Below are 20,993 nucleotides of genomic sequence, written 5' to 3'. Positions count from 1 at the left end.
TTCACCTGTATGTCCGACAGATAGATTCACGTTTCATGAATTTTCGTGACAATAGGTGACGTGAATTCTGGCAAGACAATTTAGTTCATGTTTTACGGAACCTTATTGGGCCCTCTAATGCTTTTGATCACCCGTGTTTGTGAGTCTTGAGGCATGAGGAGTACTTGGCTGTTCGTTTCTTACTTGTTCATTCTTCCCTGAGTTCCTGTTTTGAGTGTCGAGGAAAATGTTGTACAAGGATTCCATTTGTATGTTCTTTCCTCCGCCCACATACTACTCTGCGTGTTTTTATTTACAAAGGCATCACTACTCAAAAGAGTGCGAATAATTTCGAACAAGTGGAGATCTTTAACGTGCACTGACAAGGCACAGCACACGGGTGCCTTTTGCGTTTCGCCTCCTTTTTACGCGGACGCCGTAGCCGGGATAGGACAGCGGAACTTCAACTCAGTAGCCGAGCGCCCAAGCCACTGAGCCACCGCTGCGGGTGAGCGCCTATGGCTTCTGTGCCGCATTTCCATCAAAACGTTGTCAACGCAAGCGCAAGCAGCGCACAATTGTATGTCACTACCACCATGCAGCTCAAACTGCGATAGAGGTGTCCACTCACCCAGGGAGCCGGTTGTGCGCGTTTCCTTTTCTTTCATGACTTATGCGCACAGATGGACGTTTATAAAGACGACGGCTTGCATTGCACAAAAGCAAGGGAGTCTGCTCGGAAGCACGGGAAGGAAGAGGAACTGAGGCGGTCAGGGATCCTGTTCCGGGACGTGGCTCAGCTACCGAGGCTGCGGGACAGTGGCTAAGTACCTGGCGGTGTTGCGCTAGCTTGCTAAATTTCTCCTTCTTTTTGTCTGTGCCTGTTTGCTCCTGTTCTGGGGTGATTGGGTGCGGGACGAGAGCTTAATGTCTACTTCTTCTCCTGGCCAGGGGTTTTCCTCTTGGTCGGCATCTCTTCCTAAAGACCAGCTCCCAATTGATCTCTTTTTCCGCAGTGGTGTTTCAAGCATTCCGGTCACTTTAGTGCCTTCCGATGGCGGCGCTAACTGACTGAACAACCCGGAGGCAGTGCAGGCGGCTCTTAGGTCCACATCGCAGCCCTTCATGCACATTAGCGATGTCCGGCAGTTCGGCAGGGGTGGTATTTTGTGCAGGTCGCCGGATAAAGACTGTATTGAAGATCTTCTAAAGTGTACGACCTTCGCCAGCCACCCGGTGAGCGCATTCATTCCGCCTCATCTAGCATGTTCCAAGGGCTTAGTCCGAGGGGTCGACTCTCGATTGAGCCCTGCGGAAACGCTTGAGAACCTCTCGCCTGCGGGAGTGATTGCTGTCCATCGATGCATCAGGATGGCTGACGGAGTAAAAATTCCTACGGAGTCCGTCATTGCCACATTTGCAGGAATATTTTGCCCGTCAGAGATTAAGGAGTGGCCATTGGTTTTTCGAGTAGATGCCTTTAACTCTCGGCCCCTTCAGTGTCAAAACTGCTGGCGATATGGCCACAGCGGCAAAGCCTGCAAATCGGCCTTACGCTGCTGTGCCTGTGGGGAACGTCATTGCAGAGAGGAATGTCCTGAACAGCAAGAGAAATGTTGTTTGTGTAGCGGTGCCCACCCTGCTGATTCGCCTGACTGTCCTGCACGAGCACAAGAAGTTCAGGTGCTCGAGCTTATAGACAAGCGCGGATGCACGCGGAGAGAGGCTTTTGCCGCAGTCAAGGAGAGAGCCTCAGCCTACTCTAGTGTGGCCGCCAAATGCCCACCCATAATGGATTCTAGTTGGTCCCAGGCTATTACAGCGGCAGTTGAGAAAGCTGTGGCAAATGCAATGGATCGCATTATGGAAACCGTGTCCACGTGCATTTCGCAGGTCATAGCTGCTCAGATGATCAATCTTCTGCAGGCGTCCACCGCTCCGCTCTTGTCTTCTTTGGCTTCGGAAGCTACCCCTCCTTCTGTAGTAATCGATTCCGCTCCACAGGGCCAAAAACAATGTGAGCAACAAAAAACCTCTCAGGCCTCTCCTTCGAATAGCGTTATGGACTCATCCTCTATGGATTGTATGGATATGGAGTCTGATCTCCGCGCCCAGAAACGAAGTGGGTCTCCTCTGAATATTGCAGGTCCATCTTGCCCCCAGTCAAAGAAAAAGAAAAGTAACGCAAGTTAAAACGCTAAGACCAGGATTCTAGAAAAGGCAGTCGCGGCTGCGGCACTTCCGCCAAGATAGGGTTCTTAAGTGTACTCCAGTGGAATTGTCGATCTATATTCTCAGCTTCAACAGATTTAAATTGCCTATGCAATCAGCTTCTACCAGATTTAGTTGCTTTACAGGAAACACGGCTAACTTCAAATTTCAATTATCATCTCAAGGATTACCATCCGTTCCGGCTTGACCGGTCATCACGAGGGGGAGGGTTGTTAGTGCTCATATCTACAAAGTTTTGCCACAGGGCATGCATTTCTTTTCAATATGCGGACAATGAATGTGAAATCCTTGCGGTTGACCTCAGTGTCCCAGGTCAACAGCCCTTTACGGTAGCTAATGCATATTTCCCGTCTGGTGTGCGTGACACTCGGCCCCTTGACTCACTCATGTCTAGTAGCCGATCTCAGGTTCTATTACTTGGCGACTTCAATTCGCACCATGTGACTTGGGGGTTTAAAACAGACAGCTTTGGTTCTAGACTATTTGATTGGGCTTCTGGCAACAACTTGATCTGCAACAATTTCGGGTTGCCTACGTTTGTTCGCAGTCAATGCCGCTCTGCCTTGGATTTAACTTTTTCCTCCCCAGGAGTCTCTGTTATGTCTTGGGCGCCTGTTGACTGTGCAACAAACAGTGATCATCTACCGATTAGTTTCAAGTTTGCGTGTAAATTAACTCTTCCTGAGCGACATCAGCGCACGGTAATAAATTACAATTGCTTTAAAGACACGCTAAAATCAGCCCTCCAAATCACTTCAGACACTCGCGCTCAGAGAAGTGCCAAAAGCAAGGCTGCACATCTATGTTCAGTACTGGACCAGGCAAGGCAAAAGTCTGAATTTTTGGTTAAGAGAACAAAGGGTGCAATCGCGAACAATTGGTGGAATGCTGAGTGCACGCGTGCATATAGACGACGAAAAGCAGCTTGGAAGAAACTTCTCCTCAATCAATGCCCAAAAAATTGGCTGGATTATAAGTATGTTGCAGCAACATTTAAGCGCACTGTCGCCCGTGCAAAGGAGGAATATAATACAAATCATTATGATTTCCTTTCCCAATCAGGAAATAAACGAGCTTTGTTTAATTTCATGAGGCGCAACAAAGTGATTCCTCCGGCCGCCAACATTGAATCCCTCGTTCAGTCCCCTGCTGACATCGCAAAGGCCTTAGAGGATATTGCGTGTGGCCTAGAGCTTCGCTTTACATCTGCTTTACCTTCTCCTACTATATTCACATGCACCTCAAGTGATTTCACTGAGGTCACTATGCCTGAGCTGTCGCAAATTGTCCTGCGCTTATCCCCAGCGGCTCCTGGCCCCGATAAGGTCACTTCATTTATGATCAAAATTTTGTTCAATGAATCTCCTGCAGACCTGTTGGCTCTAATTAACCATTCTATTAATGGTCCTTAGATACCGCATGAGTGGCGTCTTGCTGAAATAGTTCCATTACTTAAAAAGCAAGGGGAGGGCTTAACTTTAGACAATATACGCCCTATTTCGTTAACATCGAACCTAGTGAAATTGGTGGAAAGGGTCCTTCTCAGCCGTGTCATGTCATTCATTTCAGAAAATGCTGTATTGAGTCCATGTCAAATAGGTTTCAGGCGGGGTTGTTCAATTTGGTGTGCTCATACTGACCTTGAAAGTCGCATTAAATTAGCTCGCAATAGAAAAGTTTGCTGCTCTTGTCACTTTGGATGTCAGTAAAGCTTACGACAGCGTGGAGCACTCCACTCTATTACTAAGATTACAGGAACTCAACTTCCCAAGCTATTTTGTAGCCTGGATTTCTGTTTTTTTTTTTTGGAAAATAGAGAATTTTACTGCTGCCAAAATGGTGTTTCCTCAAGGAGATTTCCACAAACAAGAGGTGTTCCGCAAGGATCAGTTCTCTCACCTGTTCTTTTTAACATTTTTTTAAGCTCAATTCTATGCATTCAAAATGTGGAAACTTATGTGTACGCCGACGATATTGCATTTTTTGCATCAGCAGGTGACATTCACACTCTTTATCGAACCCTGCAAAATTACCTCAATGTTCTTGACAACCGGCTAGGAAGAATTCATCTGTCCCTTAATGTGAAGAAATGCGCATTGTTAGTATTTCCAGTTTCTGTTCCTGTAAATATCTGCCTGGTCTATAGAAATAACATAATACCTCAAGTTCAGACGGTGAATTATCTCGATGTAATATACGACTCTACTCTCTCCTGGAGGCCCCACATTGAGCAAGTTTCTGCAAAAGGAGTTCGGGCCATTGGCATCCTGCGCAGGCTTTGTAGTGCTAGGTCAGGCATGAGAAAGCATACGCTTCTATGATTTATAAAATGTACGTCTGCCCAATTTTGGAGTTCGGGTGTGTTTTATTCTCAGGAGCTCCTGCATATAAACTTCACGCTCTTGTGTTTTTGGAGCGTGAGGCATTGCGCCTTTGTCTGGGGCTTCCAAAATATGTCGCCAATGCTGTTCTGCCCCTTGAGGCGCGAATTCCTTCGTTATCAGTTAGGTTTCGCCTTTTAACAGTTCAAACATTTTTAAAATTGTGCGACACACCTCTTCACGCTTCCAGTATAATATTTCTTATTCGACCTTCCGCCTTTTTTAGTGCTGCCTGGTCTCGATTTCATACCCCGCAGATATGTTACATGCAGTCCCTTCTTGATCGCATAAATATTCATTTCACAGATGTCTGCCAAATATATAACAACTCCTCATCTGTCCAGATTGAATCCGATGACATTTTCCCATCGAATGCAAAGCTGCAGCCCTTCCCGCTTCTTCAGGGTCTATTACAGGACCACCTAAGGTCCTTTCCCTCTCATGTTCTTATTGCTACCTATGCCTCGCAGGATCGCGAAAAGGCAGGTGTGGGAATTTTTTCGCCTTCACTGGATTGGTCTTTCTCTCTGTCTTCCTGACTTCACTGCAATTTTTCTGGCTGAATTATTAGCAGTAATCTTAGCCTTACGAAAATTAGAATCTACCGTTTCCCAGGTCGTGCTTATGACGAACTCTCTGTCCATTTGCTCTTCCTTGTCCTCACCCACTGACTCCCGGCCATTACGCCTTTTTAAGTTCCTGATTCCGCTCCATCTAAATTCGGTAAGGTTTCTTTGGGTACCAGGTCACATGGGCTTTCACTTAAATGAGGTTGCAGATTTCTTAGCAAGAGCCTCTCTCAGCGGCCCAATTGTTGCTGTCCTGCCATCGTGTGCATATACAGCTGCGGTGAGGTTTCGCAGCTACACAATATTTCAGGAATTTGCTGCCTCGGCTCTTACATCATCTCCCGAATATCAGCATCTTCTGCATCCTTGGAGTAGCAAAGACTGGCGCTCACGCAGACTAGAGGTCTCTTTCACGCGCTTGCGTTGCCGGGTTCCCCTTCTAAATTTCTACCTTCGCAGATCTGGCCCGGCAACTTCCCCACTGTGCCCTTTTTGTGCCGAACCTGAGACAATAGATCACTTTCTGCGGTTCTGCCGCCGCATTTCTCATTTGAGAAAGCGTCTTTTGCAAATTACATTTCATCAACTGGGCTTGCCTGTGTCTTCCGCGGTTGTTCTTTCCATTGGCGCTTCTTTGCTTGGACGAAGCGACAGGAGTGTGCGCTCTGCTGTGCAAAATTTTCTTCAAGAAACGCAGCGAATCCCATTCTAGTTTCTTTTTCCTGCTCTCAGTCACTACGACATTGCAACATTACAGGCATTGTGTACATTATGCACATTAAGCAATTGTCCCGTCTTCGATCTCCAAGTTAACTGGAGCCCTCTCCTTCCCTCTTCCAATCTATCAGACTACATACTATTGCCACTCCTTTTCCCGTCAAAACTTTCCTGTATCCAGTAATTAACCGCCTGTGTCTTGGCCACTCCCCCGTAGTGGGTATGTGCCAGCAACGTCTGAGGCCTTCCTTCCTTCCTTCCTTCCTTCCTTCCTTCCTTCCTTCCTTCCTTCCTTCCTTCCTTCCTTCCTTCCTTCCTTCCTTCCTTCCTTCCTTCCTTCCTTCCTTCCTTCCTTCCTTCCTTCCTTCCTTCCTTCCTTCCTTCCTTCCTTCCTTCCTTCCTTCCTTCCTTCCTTCCTTCCTTCCTTCCTTCCTTCCTTCCTTCCTTCCTTCCTTCCTTCCTTCCTTCCTTCCTTCCTTCCTTCCTTCCTTCAAGTTATGGCCACGTAGCACGAAGCGGGCTCGGCTGCGGCGATAACTGAGGAAGAGGAAGCTGTTTTGAACGGCTGTGTGCTGAAATGCTTCTAGCTGTAAACAGCGCATCGGCCGTTGCCCGAGGTCTCCCGACACCTGAAGTTGCCACGGACTCGTACAAAGTTGCCCTCCCTCGACTACCTACCGCTAATGTTGTCCTCAACACCGTCTTTCTGCATGCTGACCTCAAGGGTCGCCCATGCCGTGCTCCCGACTTCCGAGACTCGCTCGCGCAGATTGTGGACCTCCGTGAGAGTCTGTGTATTGGCCAGTACCAAATGAGCCACGTTTGGATGGTTACCTGCGAGAGCAGTTCCTCAAAACAGAAGCTTATTGACAAGTTCCACGTCAAAGGTCTAAAATGTATCGTGTTTGATTCGGACACCAAAAACGTGAAGCTTAAGCTTCTTTGGCTCCCGCGCTATATGGTGCACCGGAGGATTGTGGAAGCTTTGGAGCCTTTTGGAACAGTACAAACTATCGAGCGTGAGAAGTGGCGGTGCCCCGGAATGGAGCACATGGAAACAGTGAACCGTGAAATCTCCCTCACGCTCAAGAACGGAGTGTCAGCAAGTACAATACCTCACACGCTCAAAGTTTTCGGGGTACAAGCTTTAGTTGTGATCCCAGGCAGGCCTCCGCTGAGTCTTCGTTGTAACCGTGTGAGCCATGTACGGCGTCAGTGTCGTACGCTTCGATGCACCCAGTGGTGACGCCCTGGGCACACAGTAGGCAACTGTGTTGTGAGTTATGCTGACAGGTTACGCCAAGGCAACTGGGCACATGAGGATGAAGTGAGGGCACATTTGGATGTGTCGGATGTTCTGGAAGTGACTGGCGAACTGAGTCATGAGCTCCAAACAGAAGATGGGCCAAAGGATTCTGCACCGAATAACGGCAAAGGTCCGCCTGTAAGTACGAAAAGCAGGAATCCCCGTCTCCAGACCAAAAGCCACCGGACCCGGGTCTGCCCGGGTCTGCTACTTTGAGTCCTGTGCTTGCTGCTCAGGAGCCACCTGTCACCCAACGATCACGAGAGCAGAACACCTCTGCTGTAGAGTCAGTGGAGGCGCTTCAGCCAGTGAATGTGGGACATGCCTTCTGCGCCGGCGATGCCCCTTCGTCGCCGGAGTGCAGCACTGCGTGGCCTGAAGTGTCAACTTCTAGTGTGTTCGGTGCCCCATCGGCTGTCAGCGTGGTTGCTAGTTACGTCGCGCACTCGGCTTCCTGGGCTGAAGCCTTGGCTGTCTCAGAAGAGGCGATGGACAACAGTGCACCTTTGAACCGTCCTGCAAATGATGAGGTGTGTGTCGATGGCGATGAGCAGAAGGCACCTAGTGTGGTGGCATCGGGAAAGGTCACCTCAAAACGAAGGGCGATGTCTGCCCTACAGGCCGCCGATTTGCAGGGCGGCCACCCCAGTACAGGGGATGGCCTTCAATAAGACAAGCACCAAAAATGGCGGGCGTCACAGTATTTCAGGTCGTTACCATTAACATTAGGGGTTTGCGTAATCGTCGAAGGCAACATCAGTTACGGCATCTTTTAATCAAATGGGGTGTGAGTATGGCAGCCATCCAGGAAACCAAGCTGTCCTCTGCTGAGGAGACTGAAGCTGCCGTCGAGCCTTTTTTGTCAGAATTCAATGTTATCGTTAGTCACTGGAGAGGCTTATCAGGTGGGTGCATATGCTATTTATGGCCAACACACTGGGGATTACTGCCATGTCGTATAGCACAGATGATGACAGACGACTTATCTGCTGTGACCTCGCACTTTCGGGTGTACAATGGCGAATTGTTTGTGCTTATGCCCCTGTAAAACAGAGTGATAGAAGGCTATTTTTCCTCTCATTAGTCCACCATTTGTCCACGGATCGTAAAATTATGCTGTTGGGTGATTTCAATTGTGTTTGTGGGGATTCAGACCGAGCAGTGTTAAGTAAGCGATATTATCCTAGTGCTGCTTTACTCACTGATTTTGCATGCGAATACAACCTGGTGGATGTTGGGCAAGATAAGAGACATAACATCCATTTCACTCATTTTTAGTGCTCCTCTAGTGCTTGGTTTGACAGGATTTACGTTTCAGCAGACATGTTATCCAGTGTTTTTGGGTATTGAGTGCGGCCCATATTCTTCAGTGATCACTGCATGATGTCTCTTCAGATAGGGAGGCACAGTCGGCGCAAACTCCATCCTCGATGGGAGCTGTGGAAGCTGAATAGCTGCCTGCTCTCAGATGAAATCTTCAAACGTGCTGTATCTGCTCGCTTGAAGGACACGTTGTCACGCGGTGATCTCTCAGTTTTGCAAAAAAGGGACTTATTCAAACAAGAAACAAAAAACATTGCTATTGAAGACTCAGCAAGAATCGCTTTTTTGAAGAGACATCACCTTCGAGAGTTCTACCGTACTTCGGTTGAGATACAAGAGATAGAGAGGATTAGCCCAGGTGTATATGTAGAAGATATCACTGTCGTAAAAGCAGAGCCTCAGCCGTTTGAAACCGGAAGGTAAAAAGGGGCCTTGATAAGATCTAGGACCCGTAGATTTCTGGATGAGCAACCACCTCGTCGGGCCCTGAGTGATGGAAGGCAGACTGCTCTAGCTAAATAAATATTGGAAATTCAGTACGGTGGTTGCACATACAGCGATGGTCCTGGTATTACTGAGACTTTCTATGTACAAACGTTAGCACAAAATAAGACAATCACAAGAAAGGTGGACAAGGCAACGTTGTCTTGTCCACCTTTCTTGTGATTGTCTTATTTTGCGCTAACGTTTGTACATAGAACTATGTACCAACTCCCCAGCAACAAGTGTTGCTGAGGCTTTCTGTGACTATTATCGGAAGCTGCTTGGTGGTTGTGCGGACGCAAATGTGGCATCAGATTACAGTCACTTATTCGAAGCCTTGCCCCGACTTGACGATGAGCAGCGTGCTGTAGTGGAGGGGCCTATCACTTTGGACGAAATTAAATCCGCCATTTCTGACCTGACGACTCAGAAATCTCCCGATCCAGATGGCATCACTATAGCGACTTCTATAAAACATTTTCCACTTGCCTAGCGCCTGTCTTGATGGAGTTTTTCCAGGCTTCTTACGATGTTGGGTTTTTGCCCCCCACTTTCTATTCCGGGCATATGATATTCATTCCAAAAAGCACAGATTCAAATCGGCTGAAAACAGTTGAGGGATATCGTCCAATTTCCATCTGTAATGTAGATTACAAACTTTTTACAAAGGTTCCTTGCAATCGTCGTCAGCTAGCTGTCGCTCACTTAATAGGCAAGCATCAGGTGTGCGGTATCGGAGGCCGCAGCATCCAAACCCATATTCATATTGCACGTTCAGTAGTTGAGACAGTATCAGGTGAGATCGGACAAGTAGCTCTAACTCAGATTGACCTTGCCAAGGCCTTTGATAAAGTTCGTCACGATTTCTTGTTTCCGGTTTTAGAGCATTCAACTATTAGAGATGTTTTGCTTGGGGGCATAAGAGTGTGCTATAAGGACTCTCATACAAGGCTAATTGTTAACCAAGAGCTAACCAAACCTATTACATTGAAGTTATCTGTTCGCCAAGGCTGTCCCTTATCGCCTTTGCTGTTTTCCCTATACCTAGAACCCCTTTTCCTCAGTATTATTAACTGCACATCTATCCGTGGTTTCTCCCTGGAGCAGTGTGAAATTAGGATTTTAGCCTATGCAGATGATGTCGCCCCCTTTTGTTCTGTCAAAAAGAGTGTGCTTGAGCCATTGCATTTGACTGAACAGTTGTGCGAGGTATCAGGTGCGGCTCTTAACTTAGATAAATCCAAGTGGTTTTGGTTGGGCCATTGGGGTCAAGTCATTATGGTGGCATAAGCTAGCACTGCGGGCCCCTTCACTACCTAGGGGTTCCTCTTTACCAAATTCACAACAATGGCGCCTACTGGGATCCACATATAGTCTCCATGAGGCGACAACCCCAGGCTTGAATGGGTAGGGAACTATCAGTGTTTGCTCGGGCTCAAGTCTGCAACATTTTTTTTATTTGCAAAACTTGCCTATGTGTTGCAGGTTCTCTACTGTGCGAGCAAGAAAGTGCAGGTGATGTACAGAATATTTGCTACATTCGTGTGGCGTTCCCAATGGGAACCCATGCGTCGCGATAACCTATTTCTTTCTCTTGAACCTGGTGGAATCGGCCTTGTTCACTTATTCGTGCATCAACTTGTTTCACGTTTTTTTCTTTTTCAAATCGTCAAACCACCTCTTTTAGTAGCCGTGCTTATTAGGCGTCTCAGTGCTCATTTGCCTTTCCTATTTGCACCGACGAGACACACTCGTGAGGGGCCTTTATGGGGATTTCTTAAGGAAGTTGCTGACACCTCCAATTTTCTCACTGTGCGCTTTTCTTTAGACTACCTTTAAAGCCTCTGCAGAAGGCAGATGGCTCAGCCGATTACAGAGTATTTGTTCCCTGTGCCGTTGTATCGGCAATCTTTTCTGGAGTTCCTTGACGCCAGTGTTTCAAAACGTGTTAGGCGAATGTGCATTTCTTCTGCCGCAAAAACATTCTTCTTTAAACTGAACACATCCACACTGCCTGTGAAGGCATGGCTTCATGCTAAGGAGGTACTTGCGCCATGGACGGTGAATTGCCGCCTGTGCAATACACCAGAGACAATTGGCCATTGTTTTGTTCCGTGCATTGATGCTATATTATTCTGTGATATATTACAACAAACAATTAAGAAGTACATTGACATAACTCATTACAGTATCCGCTTTTTGCCTGTGAAGAAAAACTGTGTTGTGCCATATGATCTATTTGTGTAGCTGGGACTATTTACTCTCTGGAAGAGCCGCATGATGGACCGCCACGCCGAATCGCCACGGCCGTCACAATGTTTGTTTCGTGAACAATGCGCTTTGGTGCGGGGAGTATATGCTGCCCTGCAAGAGGCGCCTAGCTGGCTCCCCTATCTGGTTGCATGTGTGTGCCTCCCAGACGTTTGATGTTTTGGAAGGAGGGTTCATGCAGGGGTAAGGTGGCCTGGTGTTTTGTGCCGTAAGCGTGCTTAGGTTTTTCTTTTCGGCACTATTTCTATGCAATAAAGAAAAAAAACTGCGGCGATAACCTAGTGCTCTCGTGCAGTGGCCAGCGAAGCGGATCTGTTCGCACCACCGCGGGTTCGAAACCCAGTCGCGAAAATATTTATTTTACCCCTGCAAGAATCTGAGAGGCTTCAAACACACCTCACCTTTTTAAGTATTGCTAGTAGAATAGTACCTTCACACAAAAATCCGAATTTTTCGCGTACGTTCTGCTTGATGCTCGGCTTCAGGTTCGAGTCAGGTACGCTGAAGGTGCTGGAGGATGTTCGGCTCAACGTGCTGAGTATGATAGCTAAAAGCGCTTTCTGCCTAGAAAGTTTGGTGGCAGTTTAGGTATCCAAAGAGCTTGCCTAAGGCGATATTCTAATGCGATTGTTTGGTAGCAGTGCACGTTAAACGGAAGCCTGCAAAATATCAGCATCAATTAATGTTCCCAGCACTGCTTCTTCGTTCTACTTCAAGAGAAAAGCAGCCATAACAGCAGTCTAATTTAGAATTTGTTTAGTATGGACAAAAATGTGGAATAATAGAAAACAAGTTCAACTGATTTTTGCCACAAAGTAAGAGCCACAACCCGCGCCTTTAAAGTGCGCTCCGTTTCCCCCCTTAAAAATTTTCTCTGTGCGTTTTATATGCAACCACATTAAACCTAGATTACCCTCTGAAAGTCCTGTTTAGTTTATTGTCTCTGTTAGCTATCTTAGCATAAACACCCACCCCACGTGGCCTTCCGTCTCGTGTGTAAGAAGCTCAGCTGCCGAAATCATCGACCAGACAATATCACTTTTGTGCCTTCGTTTCAGCCACGGCCACTCAAGCAGTAGCTTCAAGTACGCGAGCTGTGGAACACCACGACGTCACAACCTTCCCGATATCCGGAGAAAACGGCGTTAACAGATTACGACCGCAAGTGTTATCGCAGGCTGCCAACTGCTGCACAGACATAAGGTTTCGTTGAGTGCGGTTAGAGCACCACAGCTGCTCTCGACAATTCAGAAGCCGTGCCCCTAAGCAGCCGGCTAGTTTGTGAACTTCAGTTGAGGCGGAAAAGCACCGATTCCGTAAGTGATTTCTTGTTTTATTTTCAAATATTTCTGGAATACAGCCTACTGGGAACGAAATAATTCAAACTTCCTGTATAAGCATACCACTCTTGACCACCCGAATCTTCTTTCAAGCGACGGTATAATCGGGTTATAATGCCGAGAATTCCAGAACCAACCTTTTCAAGTAAGTGGATGCTTAAAAAATACACGCGAAAAGAACCAGTCTTCGTCTCCGAGCATTACTTAGCTGCATTCTTTTTATCTGCGATAAACACCTCACTCACTCTCTATGCAGCTGACTGACTGGTGTTGTTCCTATCGGGTCCCTTTTACTTTGCTCGAGCGAAGTATTACTTTAGTATTATTATTATTTAGTATTACTAAGTATTATTTTGCTCGTTGTTTTTCAGAACGAAGTGGGACTTATTAGCTCATTTCTGTTTGTGTCACAATGCTGCCTTGTATTTGCAAGTGCTACTTACTGTTGTTCATATAGCTTTTGTAAAAGATTCTCCTGCACGATGCAGTTACAGATATAGTCAAATAGCAACGGCAAACTGCAGCAATAAGAAACGCCAAAAATTGCTGATGGCCTAGCTCTGTTAGGCCAGGATATACGTAGCAAAAGCGTGCCGACTTCTTGATCGGAGGAGTTAATATATGAAAGCTGTGCGTTCATTAGATGCGCCTTTATTCATAACTAAATCTGGCGCCGTCGTGGCGCCGCTGACGGAAATGCGAAAACATCGAGCGAAACGCCGAACGAGCAAGGTGTTGTGAGCAGCGCGACTGAAACACCGCCGATGAGCGACCAGGTGTCTGCAATGAACGCCGAAGCAGAGTCAGTCCAGGACGAAAGGGCATCACAAGATGACACCTTCGGCCTGGCTAAGCGTGCCAAAACGGTGTTGCCATCCCCTTCACAAGCTTCCACCGAGGTCAGGCTGCAACGCCTCGAGCGTCAGTGGCTCAGAGCCACCGGGGCCAAGGGGAAGTATGTGCCCGAGTCTCGGTCTGCGTCCGCGTCTCCCGTACGCAGCGCAAGGCGCGCGGATTAATCACCCCTCCTCATGGGGTAAGGCGCACGCCTGGTAAGCCACCTGTATCCTGTTCGTGCGCACGATTCTCAGCATGGCTTGTCTTCCGTCAAATTTGAAAGGCGGCACGTTAGACGTGCGTGGACTAGCAGCTAGGCGTAAACAATGGCAGCTAAGGCGTCTGTTGTATGAGAAAGACCTTGACATTCTTGCAGTACAAGAAACAAAGATAGAGAGTGAGAGCGCGACAGACGCTATGGTTGCGCAGTTCAAGTCGCGTTATAACGTGCGTGCTAGTCATGCAGTGCGGACATCAGCGGGCTGTGTTCTGTTAATTAAGAACAGTCTTGGTATCGAGGAACAAGCAGTGGCGTGTTGCACGAGGGGAGGGTTTGTGCTCTGTGATCTGTTGTACGGGGAGGAAAATTTGAGAGTAATCTGTGTGTATGCTCCTATAAAACCGTGTAAACGTCTTTTGTTCTTCCAGGAGCTGTGTGCGTACATCGAATGCAATAGACTTGTAATTCTTTTGGGGGATTTCAGTGGTGTTCTCAGTGTAGATGACCGATCAGACTCAGCGGTTACCGAAAGCGAAAGTGCTGTTTTCTTGAAAGAAAACATTGAAAAGTATTCACTTCGAGACGCAGCCCAGTTTGCAAAGGGAGGAATGAGACGTCGTTATACACATCTCGAAGGGCGTAGTCATGCTAGGCTAGATAGAGCTTACGTTTCCCTTGATCAAGCGGCGATTTGCGATGACTACATCGTTCAACCGGTTACATTTAGCAATCACTGTTGTGTCATATTCACCATCGGAAAGAACCTGCCACCTCAAGCGAAATTCAACTGGGACTTGTGGAAGCTCAATGCAAAATTATTAAAGAACGATACGTTTCTATTAGAAACATAGAACGTGTTAGAAAAAGTTTGGTTGAGTTATGTGAAAAGTTGGGCAGAAAAGTTGGAAGAATTTAAAGGTGATGTCAAAATGAGGGCTATCGAAAGGTCCGCAGAAATCAAACATTCTGAAAAAGCTAAACAAAATAACCTACAAAATAAGTTGAAAGAATTAATTTTAGAGAAAAATAGAGCTCTGGGACTATATACTGATCTTATCAGCGAAGTTAAAGCCAAGCTTGAGGCTACCGATGTGACCAGGTTTCAGAGAGCTGCAATCCGGGAACGAATAGATAGCTTGCTGGCAGATGATATGCCCCGTAGGCGGAATTTGACGACAGAAAAAAGATGCGCTAGAAGGAAAGATATCGTAGAAATTTCAAACAAAGGTACTCTGACGGACGATCCGAAGGTGATAAGGGAGGCTTTCAGTCAGTATTACCATGATTTGTTCGCTTGCAAATCGGTGAATGTACATGCCTTTCAGGATTAATTTTTAAATCTATTACCCCAACTGACTAGTGAAGACACTGGCATCCTGTCTGCCGACTTATAATCAGCGGAATTGGATTATGCTATTGATGAGCTTCACTTGGGGAAATCGCCAGGTCCTGGTGGGATAACAGCAGAACTTTATAAGGTGCTCAAATGCGAAACTGCTCTTATTTTACAACGCCTTTATGAAGAGTCATTTAGAATGAGTTTTTTACCACCGTCGTTATCTCGTGCGCATACAGTACTTATGCCGAAAACTAACAATCCTGCTAAGCTTAAGAGTGTTACTGGTTATCGGCCTATAAGGCTTCGTAATGTTGATTATAAAATTTTTATGAAAGTATTAGCCAAACGTTTACAGTAAGTTATGGACATCTTGGTTGGCCCCCATCAGATGTGCGGAATTCGAGGGAGGACCATCTTCACGAATGTTCAAATCACTCGAAGTATACTGGAATGCTGTGACGCTGACTTTAGGGGAGTCACAATGTTGTAGATTGATTTAGAGAAAGCCATTGACCGTGTATGTCCTGACATTATTTTTAAAATCCTCGAACATTTCTGTGTTGGGGAAGAAATTTTAAAAGGGTTTAAAATGGCTTATAGTTAATGTACCACGAATCCGGTTGTTAGCCGAGAGCTCACAGACAGAATTGCCGTGAGAGCATCCGTGCGGCAAGGCTGCCCATTGTCATCGCTGTTTTCCGCTCTGTACACTTTGCCGGAATGTAACAAACAACAGCTCTATTCGTGGTTTTGAACTAGAAGCATGTGAAAATAAAGTAGTGGCTTATGCCGATGATGTGGCAATTTTCTGCAGCGACCACAGCAGCATAGAACATGCGATGTCGGTTGTTCGCAGGTTTTGTGATGTAACGAATAGCGTTGTTAATCTGGACAAATGTGCGGACCTTTGGCATGGGAACTGCACATAAGCGCCTTTGTTTCATGCAAGTCTAAAATGGTCACATGTCCTTCCCAAGTACTTAGGTGTTCCTCGTGACAAGTATTGAGATAACGGTGACTTTTGGAAGGAGAAAATTCAAGAACTGTACACGTGTACACAGAAATGGTCGGGAAAGGAGCTGTCTATATTCGCGTGCGCAAACATATGTAGTGTGTACCTGGTTTCAAAACTGTGCTTTTGTTGCAGGTTCTTTCGTGCTCTCGACTTAACATTCAAAAGTTTCATCGTCTCTTCGCCGTTTTTTGTCTAGCAGTCCTCATGAGGGAGGACTAAACGTGATAATTTATTTCTGCGTTAGAGAAAAGGGGGTCTTTCGTTGCCACACTTGTACCTGAGGCAGGTGATGTCAAGATTTATGTTTCTACGAGATCAACGCGACCCTTTCCTGCGGACTTTTATACAAGTGAGGCTTTCTTCGGCTTTGCCGAACTGTTATTTCTACTGTAGACGGGAAGCAATGCAGTGCAAGTAGATTTTTGAAAGAAGTGGTCTTTGCTTTCCGATTTCTAAATGCTTGGAATACCTTTCAAATGTCAAGCGTAAGCAGTTGCTAAAAGATTTGCTTGACTGTGTCTTCCCTGAGCCAATATATCGATCTCTGTATAGTGGAGGCCAAGGAGGAAATGTTTTAAAAAGAGTAAGAAAAATGGTGGTGCCAGTGGATGTGAAGACGTTTTTCTTCAAGTTGCACACTGGTACGTTGCCGGTTAAAACATGGATGGAGGAGAAGGGATTGTTTTTACCATCGGGTGCTGACTGCTTGTTATGTCACAAATCAGAGTCAATAGAACACGTCTTTATTGATTGCTGGGATGCGTTGCTCTTTTGGGACGTGCTCCAGCGTACAATAAAGAAAGACTTACCCTTGACGCCGTATGAGATACGATTCCTGGACGTTGAGCCGGGTCTTTATAAATACGATGTAATTTTCCTTCTTGGCCAGCACTGCATTTGGTGAAGCAGGATGGCTGTACGACACTGCGATGAAGATGCGCGGTCTGTCCGAGATCGCTTCAAAGAAAACATATTTAAGCTGCGTGAAGTGTACAAGGAGCTATGTTTTGGAGATTAAGTTATCGAGTTGATGCGAGAGTTGTGTTCTTTGAAACAGTTTTGATTTCCTCACGTCAGTGAAACGCATGTCCGCTCTTGATGTTTCAGAATATAGCGCAGAACATGTTTGTGATCTGTTGTAAACTGTCGAAACAGGCAATAAAGACAAAAAAGCCGTCGTGGCGGAGTGGTAGCCTCTCCGCCTCAATCGTCAGAGGCCATGGTTCGATTCCCGGCCTCAGCACAGGTTTTTCTTTTTTTTTACTCAGTGAGTGTGCGGGGGTTTCAGCGCATATCCTTCATATCGTTCTTATCATACAAGCATATCATCCCATCTGCGCACTTTACATGTTAAAAATTTATGCATAGGGCATGCAGTGGCAACCTGTATCGTTTAGGTGCATGTTGCCGCAGCGTGTTCGCAAGCCAGTGAGGTATAGCGCTGCACTGGTAACCGCGATTAGGGCAGAGTATTGCGTAACTCATTTGGAAGAAGGCGTTTATAATCATGCATCTACTCCAGATGACAAGAAAGATCGGTGAGTCATGTTTGTTCCTAAACTGCTGCAGGTTAACATTGTTCCACGACAGCTCACAGAGAGATGGCATCCAGACGAGTGCCCGAATGCCAGGTTGTGGATGGCCTGAAGTATAACCTCGCCTACACGCCGGAGAATGTGCGGGGTGCCCGCGCCTAAGTGCCACAAGACGATGACCCGGGGATGGTGTCCTACCTCAAATGCGGAAATAACTGGCTGCAGCAAATCATTCAACTTATTCTCCATGGGTAAGCAAGACGCCGGCAAAGAACTGCACTCCGCTCATTGATTTCATTCTTTCTCAGAAGTTAAAAAGAGGGACAGCAATTTATGTTGCAAGGGAGTTAAGTTGCTTTACTTTCTTTTTGTCTTCACAACCTTGATACTTTGAAATCCTGTAAAGGGTGACGGCTTTCAACTGCACCTTTTGTGCTGGAGGGCAACTTACATTGAATTATCTGGTAAAGCATTAAGCGGATAAAAGTTTAACGAGGACGTGGCTTGTTATTACCTTATTTATAGCAGAGTTAAGAAACGCCTATTCTTAGGAAATATCGCTCTTCTTTCTAGTATATCGAGCTCCGAAAAGTCATTTCACTCTCAACAAAAAACTAGAATGAATGTGAGTCATGTGCGTTTTCTATGTCATCTATGCCTTTGAGCAAACCAATTTCTGCTTTGCGGGCGCAGGGGAGAAAGCGCCAGCAACTACGCCGAGTTCCAGCGATGGTGTAGTTACCCGGAGCTGACAGGAATGCGCTCTGTCAACGAGATGCAGCCACCACATTTTTGGAAGACGCACTTTCCCTACGACCACCAACCACAGAACCCCAAGGCCAAGTTCATTTACCTGACTCGCAATCCGCTGGACGTGTGCGTGTATTTCTATTACTACGCGCGGAGCGGTGGCTTGGCTTTTGGCTTCTCGGACGGCAGCTTCGACGATTTTGTCCATGCCTTTGCAAGCGGGGAAGTGGAACGCGGAGATTACATCGACCACCTGCTCTCCTGGTACCGGCATCGAGAAGACAAGAACGTATTCTTCCTGACGTACGAGCAGCTCAAGCAGGATTTCAAGAACACCGTCCTAGCTCTGGCAGGCTTCATGGGCGGAAAGTATCGTAGCTCGCTAGAAAACGACCAAGACCTTTACCGAAAGGTAGTTGAGAAAAGCAGCTTGAATTTTATGTCCAAACTTTTTTCTATTTGACCGGAGGCCATTGATAAACTCACAGAAAAAGATGGGCCGTTTAAAGAAGCTGCTCATCGTTACTATGAGTTAAACCACGAGAAAAGAAAGGGGCCTGTAATTGTGAGAAAAGGAGTTATCGGCGACTTAAAAGAGCACTTCACACAGGGTCACCTGAACCTAATGCGTGACTGGATAGAGAAGAAGCAGGCAACTGGAATAATCCGCGAGCTCTGGGGTCACTTGGACTTAGGTGGAATTGTGTGAGAAAAAAATATCTGGCCTGGCTGGCTATAAATGTTTGTAATTGCAGAAGCGCCAACTGTTTGGTCGTGGCGTTCAATACAGGATTCCCAGAACTAACTCTGACTTATACAGTGTTTTCGTGTTGTACGGAGCCAAATCATAGCATGATGATAATGAGAAGCACGCAAAGTGCCATAATGCTGTGCAATATGGAGCTTGAACTTCGTGGCTTTCTTACCACTTTTCCTTGGAAAAACAGCGCAGGCAATTAATGATTTTTTTCCTCGAAATTGCTGGATTTTCAAAGCAAAGTTGTAATTCTAAATTGTTGATTTTGACGTCCCGAAGCGACAAATATGGACGCCGTAGTAGAGGCCTCCAGATTATTTTAAATCACCTGGTGTTTATTTATGTGCATTGGCATCGCACAACGAACAGACGTTGTTGTATTTCGCCTCTATCCAAATATCGGCGCCGCGGTCGGAGTCGGACCGGTTACCTTGGAATCAGCAGCCCAACTCCAAAGCCATTGAGCCACCGCTTTCGGTGCTTTGTAAGTCGATGTTTGAATGAAATCACGATATAAAATGTGTTTGACAAAAGACGAATCGTAGTGGAGTAAAACTATTTATTTTGTTTGAAAACACAGCGGGGTCTTTCTAACTCCAATCAGAGGGATAGGTAAAGTATGTACTGTCCAATAAACACCAACCGAGTATGTAGTTTTCGCCTAGGCAGGGAGGCTGCGACTGCTGGCCTAGATAAGAGGGAAAGCCCGGTTAACACGGAAAGAGTGAACAGAAAAGAGCAGCTGCAGCAGAACCGTATGCGGTAAAAAAAGCTGCTGAAAACCTAAATAAAAGAAGAGAGCGAAATAAAAAACTTGGCGGAAGGTGTTTAATGTGAAAATAACGCAACATAAAAGGCAGAGCAGAGGATCGCCTTAAAGCGAGGATAACAGGTGTGCAATGTTTCATCTGCGTTCTGTTGGGCACCGCCACCAGGAAAGTAGTTCATATATTTCTTCCAGAATATCCTAACGTTCACCTTCTGTGTGTATTGTGAACAGAAGGAACATTAAAATTACAGTTTCGTCACTTCGCGCGTGAGTACGTGGAAGGGTTGCTAATTGACAGTGCTGTACGCACAACGCAAGCCATGTTTTAGTGATTTGCGAATATAGGCCTAAATGACAAATTTTTAAGTTCATTTAAGAAAGATATGCTGTGTTTTCTATAGTTACAAAATGTTGAAATGCACGAAGCACGTTTCTGTGAAGAGATGAGCGGTCACACATTAGATGAATCGGTGTGTCCCGCCCTGCGCGCACACTGTCAATACGAATATGCCAATGTGAATAAAAGAGAGTGCGCTAGATCACAGCTTACTCCCTTTTTAGTTCTTTCGGTTTATAGTGCACCATTGAAGTTAAAGTGCATATCCGTATTAAGTGGCGTACGCCAGGCTATGAGGTAGCTGCTGCACAGTGAGGGATTCAGTCACCAATAGGTGTAATTTGTTTGCGTCACTGTGGTGAACTGCCGGGATGAGAGCCATTCCGGCGGAAGGTTGATATGCGAGCACAGCATTCGCCTGTTTGCCTGCATCCCGTCTTCAGAGTCCCACCGACTAAGATGGTCGTCATTTTCCCAGAATTGTAATGTATAGTATGCGGGGTCAGAAAAATTAAACATCTAGAATAAGAGCTCATAGGAAGCAGCAAGCTAATTATGAAAGAACAATAAATTACTGACTCGCGCTCTAGGTTTTCAGGATTAAAAAAAAGCAACTGCGCGAATAGACACACTTGAACATATCTGAGTTCCCTTCAGATTATGATTGTTGATTGATAAAGAAGAAGGTAATGATCAAGCCTGTTTGTTTTCAATATCGAATAACCCGGTGAAAGTGACGATGTGGCAAAAAGTTCTTGTGGGTATTTTTTCCAAAAAATTGTTTCGAAATCATTTGTTGGATGAATTTTGTAAGCTTGTTCACCCAGGAAAAA

At 46.1% G+C, this 20,993-nt stretch overlaps 1 pseudogene across 1 annotated transcript; it reads left to right on the top strand.

The window, feature by feature from the left end:
• The first annotated feature begins 12,489 nt into the window (after window positions 1-12,489).
• LOC144123344 (sulfotransferase ssu-1-like) lies at window positions 12,490-20,460 on the top strand (annotated as a pseudogene). The gene is made up of 3 exons (XR_013313068.1): window positions 12,490-12,577; window positions 17,582-17,798; window positions 18,241-20,460. The product of XR_013313068.1 is annotated as a sulfotransferase ssu-1-like (transcript).
• The last annotated feature ends 533 nt before the right edge of the window (window positions 20,461-20,993 follow it).

Source organism: Amblyomma americanum, chromosome 3 (genome assembly GCF_052857255.1).
Source record: "Amblyomma americanum isolate KBUSLIRL-KWMA chromosome 3, ASM5285725v1, whole genome shotgun sequence".
NCBI classification, from domain to species: domain Eukaryota; kingdom Metazoa; phylum Arthropoda; class Arachnida; order Ixodida; family Ixodidae; genus Amblyomma; species Amblyomma americanum.
Note: the sequence above shows the minus strand (reverse complement) of the source record. Positions and strands in the feature narration are given on the sequence as shown.